Source organism: Poecilia reticulata, chromosome 8 (assembly GCF_904066995.2).
Source record: "Poecilia reticulata chromosome 8, P_reticulata-male-v2, whole genome shotgun sequence".
In the NCBI taxonomy this organism is placed as follows: domain Eukaryota; kingdom Metazoa; phylum Chordata; class Actinopteri; order Cyprinodontiformes; family Poeciliidae; genus Poecilia; species Poecilia reticulata.
Window position 1 is genome coordinate 3,492,505 of NC_088837.1, and position 6,014 is coordinate 3,498,518.

Consider the following 6,014-nt stretch of genomic DNA (forward strand, 5'->3'; position numbering starts at 1 on the left):
GAATCTCGAAACAAGTCACCTTCATTTGTCTCATAGGATGCCTTTGCTAGCTGATAATTGACAACAGTTGTGTTAATCGTTTTAAACATCATACTTCGTAGACAAGGAATAATGCAACCCGTAAAAAGACAGGACAGAACCAAAACAATCAGAATAGGTGTCACGAGCTTTAACAGTAAAGTCCACCATGGACCAGACGTGAGCCATGAAAACAAATTTAAAAAAAAATGTGATCATTGCGTAGCACCTTCTACACAATGTTTAAGTTCCTCCAGGCCATGTAGAGCATCAGAAATAGTTCCACCAGTTTCTGTTTCGTCAGGAACAAATGTACAGCACGCTGGGCCAATGATTTTACAAACACCTCCCTGAGAGGCTGTGAGCAGGTCCAGCACAACACGATTTTGCAAAAACATGTTTCTCAGTTCAGTCAGCTCTCTCATGGTGCCGTTTGCCAGCTGGTGTGTGCTGTTGATGAGTCGCAGTAATCCATATCTGTTGATTTCAACGTGGTCCCAAACCTCTCCTACTCCGACCCATGGAAAGAGGCCTTGCATAAACTTTTCTCCACCGTTCCAGATCTTGAAATTCCCAAGGAACTCCAGTGTCTGTAGTGAGGCCTCCCCATCTGTTGACCTCTGGCATAACTGCACGCTTGGAGCGGGCAGCTAAGCTCCATTTCTACACAGGAAGTACCAGTCTGCCATCACCCGTGAACCATAGTCTCCTGGCACTATGGCGCTGCACAGCGTTGTCTCCTGTTGTCCTCTGTCCGATGTGTGATGTTGAAACTCCTCTCCTGAAGCAAGTTGTCAAAGTCTGGGTTGTCCTTCCGGATTTTGCAGTCGGGGGTCGCCCTCTGACCCCTGCAGGCAATGCAGTCGATGTAATCTGGTGTCGTTTCGCAGTATGTGTAAACTATGTTACACAAATTCCAAGGTAACTACCCAAGAGAAATGTGTCCGTTGTTGAACACGCAGCTCCTCAGAGACCCGGGTTTAGCTCCTGCTAAAGAAATGGTCTCTGGTATTTTCCATGCGGTTAGTGGAAATGGAAATACGTCAGCATTAAAGGAACAGTTCATAGATCCAAAAAGTTCCTTCGCGGCATCTCCTATCCGAAGTAGAACAGAATAGTAATTTTTGCACCATTTGCATCCCTTTAGCATGGAGACGCTGAGTCGTGGTTGTGTGCTCAGACATTACTGTTTGTTGTCAGTAATGTCACCTGGTCGGAGGCCTGAGTTGTGAATAGAAACCGGCAGCTGCGCACACACGTAGCAGTTCACAGCATGTCCCTCATAGGCGGTTCTATTCATCAGTTTCCACCACAGGTTGGTGCTGTAGTCGTGTTTGTGGAACTCAGGCTCACTTCCTCCTCCAAACATCAAACATGCTGCAGTCACAGCGCAGTAGAAGATCCATCTGGCATGTCAAAACCCCCAAACTAAAGACGGGGGAATCTTAAGCGTTTCTTCACCGGGTTTGAGACGAGCTACCCTAAAAAATAGCCCCCCTTTGAAGTCCGGTCTTCCTCCCTCCGCCTACTTAGGGGTTCAACACTCCCTGCAGCTTGCAGTGACTGAGCTGTATCCAGCTGGGTCTTTCAGCAATCTTTACGACTGTTGGTGTGGTCATCAGCACCTGGAAGGGTCCTTCCCAGTGTGGGCTGGCCCCATTCTTTCTTTTGATGACCTTTATGTAGACCCAGTCTCCTGGTTGGATGGGGGTGGTTTTATTTATTTCCTGTAGAGGAGAACAGTCAGACGGCAGTAAATTTGCATTTAACACCTCTTTCTGTTTCAGGATCCTGATCGTATAATCTGCCAAAGTTTGCTCCTTATCTGCTTTCTGTAAATCTGAAGGAAATATAGGTAATCTATATGATCTTCCATGAATTATTTCAAATGGTGTTAACCCTTCCTGTGTGGGTGTAATTCTCATATATAGTTTTACCAAATCTAAACAGTCTGACCTTGGCTTGCCAGTAGTTTCCATGTATTTCCTCAATCTGCTTTTCACAGTACCATTGGTTCTTTCCACCAATCCTGTACTCTGGGGGTGGTAGGCACAGTGATTCTTTAATGTCATTCCTAAGTGAGTAACCATGTTTTGTACTACCTGGTTTACAAAATGTGGCCCATTGTCACTATAAATAGTTTGTGGGATGCCATGTGTTGGAATAATAGTTTTAAATATAGGTTTAGCTACTGTCAAAGCATCTGCATGCTTTGCTGGAACTATTTCAACCCATTTAGAAAAAGCATCAATCATCACCAAACAATATTTGTATGGCCCACTTTGTGAAAGCTCAATAAAATCCATATACATAGTTTGAAATGGATAAGATGGTTTCGGGAACCTGCCTCGTTTTGGCCTTATGTTTTCCTGTGGGTTATGTTTCACACAGACTGGACATGCAGTACAAAAATTTTTTAAGTAAGAATTTAATCCATATGTGGTAAAATGCTGTTGTAGCATAGAGATCATCCCCCCTGTTGACACATGACTATGTCCATGTGTCAAAATCGCTGCCGCTCTAAATAGAGATTTTGGAAGGACCGGCTTCTATTTACTGAAAAAATGCTATCATCATTCAGTGTCGCCCCTTTAGTTAACCACATTTGTTTTTCTGCGTTTGGAGCATCATCTTGCATGTCTTTTAACACAGCTTTGTCTATCACCTGAGGATCTTCTGTCTGTATTGAGAAATTGTCTCCCCCATGCTTCCCAGCTGCAGCTTCCCTTGCTACTTTATCAGCTAATCTATTGCCATTTGAAACCTCATCCTGTCCCGTGGTGTGCGCTGCACACTTACAAACTGCTAGTTTAGCTGGTAAATGTATGGCCTGCAAAAGATTCTTAAGCAAGGATGCATGGGTGACTGGTTTCCCTGTAGATGTTATCAAATTTATCAAAGCGTAACTCTTTCTAAATAAAAATGACCATCCTGAAATTAAACCAAAACCTCAAATCTTCTAATTTTCCATTTCTTTATAAATTTAACAATCATCAATTAATCAACCCTAGATTAAAAGTTTTAAACTTTAGTCTAGACTAGAAAATTCCTGCAGAAATTTTAAAGGGGCATGCCAAAGTGTGCCCGTCGGCTTTGAGCCAGTGTTTTTATACTAAAAATTAGCATTAATGCTAAAGAAAGCTGCAACGTAGTCAATAACCTGTGGAGAGGCAGAAGCATGTAGAATAATCTGTACTTGTACCATTCATTATGTTAAAATTGATGCATATGCTAAAATTAGCCAATATGCTAATGTTAGCTCAAATGCTGGCAGTAGGATGTGGAGCAACACGACCATGTTGTTTTAATTTTACTACTCTATTCAGTATACTAAACATTTCTAATTAATGAGAAAATTAGGTAAAAGCTAACTTTAGGTAAAAGTGCTAGTGCACTAGTCATAGACAGTGAAATGCTAACTTTTGTACAAATGCTAATGACCTGCCTTGCTGAGCATCACCGCTCTTTTCCTACGAATCCTCTTCTGCTCTCTGTCAGGTTTGTGATCTGTAGCATCGCAGGCGCTGCGTCTGTGCCGCTGGTTCCTTAAAGGAGCAGCGACGTTATTTTCTGTCCATAGACTTTTAATCAGCTATTTATTCTTATTTATGTCAGATTTTAACATGGGGGGACATATGTGTAATGGTTATAGTCTTGAATCAGTAGTATAATGCTGAAAACACAAGCAGTTGTAAATACCAGTAAACCCTACAGTGCAGTCCTGGGGAGCTGCAGTTCCAGACACTCTGTTCTTCTGTTGCTATGGTAATTAATCCCCTGCAGCTGTGAGAGCCAAAGAGCGGGAAAATCCTCTTCAGACACAGTTTCTATACTTGGGAGACACCAGGCGTCAGTCTGAAGGACCCTGACAAAAAGCATAAGCCCTAGCAAATTTTTGTAAACATTGTACATGAGCAGGCATGTGTATCTATGTTATGACCAACTTTCAGACCAATAGGGCGATATTTATGCCTGTGAGGGGGATTTAAAAAGGGTTTTTGAGTCAGCCATAAACAGTCCTGTGTGTGTGTTTCATAGAGAAAGATTACTGATTCTGTGAGACACAAAATCTCAAATTTTTTCGTTTTTATTAATTTATGTAATCATTTTAACTCCAATCCCCAATAAAAGTAATAGCTCACTTGCCGGGATTGAGCCGCACGTTTTGATACCACTTTTGTGGGTCAGCATGCAGCGGTACGAGCCGCATTAACGGTAACGGAAGAATAATAAATTATATTTATAATAATAAAGAGACATTCTATTGGGTGTAGAACAATAGGTGCCTGCCATGCAATGCATGGAGGCAGTACTGACTTGCTTCGCAAGTCAGTACTGCTCTCCTTATGCATTGCTATGGCATGCCCCTAAAAAGATTGCTTTAATTCAAAATCATCAGTTTGGAGTAACTAATTACATCCACTAGAGTGGCTTAAGATATCAAATTGTCCTTAACTTTGTATTTCGGTCCAACTGACAGTGTAATTTTTTATGTTATTTTTTTTAAAGTAAATGATTAATAATTTGATTAGTTACTCAGTTCTAGAGTATAGTTTGTTTAATTCCTCAGAATCACCTCCACATACAAGCGACACTAACAGAAACATAAAACAGATTTGCAGTCAATCAAAATTTTATCAGTCAAACTTTCAGTCTGTTCTTATTGCTTTCTTTGGTGCTTATTGCTTATCATATTTTAGTTGTTTATCATATTTTAGCTTAAGTCTGTTAGTTCATTGCTGAGCTTTTAGGGATTGCAGTTTTCCCTTCACAGCTTCCCAACCTATGGCTTGTGGACCCTGAGAGATCACTGATCACTGTTAAGGACTGAGTTAACGGGTACAAAGTGGACGATTTTGTTTAACATTGTACCTAAAAACCTTCAATATGTCCTTTTCTAGCTAGATAATTCCTACCTGCTAGTAAGTAAGCAAGCAAGTCCTCATTACAGTAGCAGTGTGTATCACAGCAGTGCGTGTGTATAACTTATCTCGCATTTCTCTTTTCTGTCTTGCTTCTCGCTTCCCCCTCCTGCTGCTGGCGTCGCTGCAGCTGGTTCTCCCTCCGCCCCTCCTCCAGCTCCCTGTCAGTCCAACTAGCTCTGGTGTTGGATTATTTATAAGTTGTCCAGACTGTCCCTTTGTCCACCAATGAAACAAGCGGCAAACAGTTCAGTTTGCTTTCTTTTTCCAAACGTCTAGCAGGACTCCATACAGTAGTTTTGCTGCATGGCAGTTCCCAGATGTCAAGGAATTAGGACCAGTGGACACTTTATTGCCTTCAGTGTCCAGTTGGTAGAAATCGTCCTGTCCTTTTTCGCTTCTTTATCAACTGGCTGGTGATGAAGGAGGGACGTCATCTGATTGGCAGGACAGATCAGAGCTGAGGTCAGACGCAGCGCAGCGAGGCTCAGACAGAGGAAAAGGAAAGAAGCAAATAAGAGTCAATTAGGGTTTGCTTGCTTTTCTGTGTTTTTTTTTCTTTATACACAAACATTTTCCATATAACATTTTTTCTTTTCATCGTATAGTTTTAGCCACTTATTATCCAACTTTTTAAGAAGTCATAAACCATTTCCTTATTCAAACACATATAAACATGAAACATGTTAAAAGCTGTAGTCTCTTTCATCATGTTCACCATTAACTTGTAAAATGTAGAATGTACGTTTAAGTTAACTTCATCTAAGACACGTCTCACCAGAGAACAATGGATTTCTCTAAATTTGTTGATCTCAGTGCTGCAGACTGTGAAGTCAGCGGGCAGCCCTCCTCTCAAGGCCTAAGAGAGTTACGAGGCTGGATAATGTTCAGGTCGGTACCTTACTCTGACCGCTGACCCCTCCAGCTATACAGCCAAGGATCGTTTCACCAAGTTGGTGTTATAATCTAGTCACGACACAATACATTAAACATTGTTCTCTGAGGAGAATTTTATTATTTAGTTTTATTTTTCAGCATCTCCTCCTTCAGGAAAGTCATGATTCCACTTTTAGC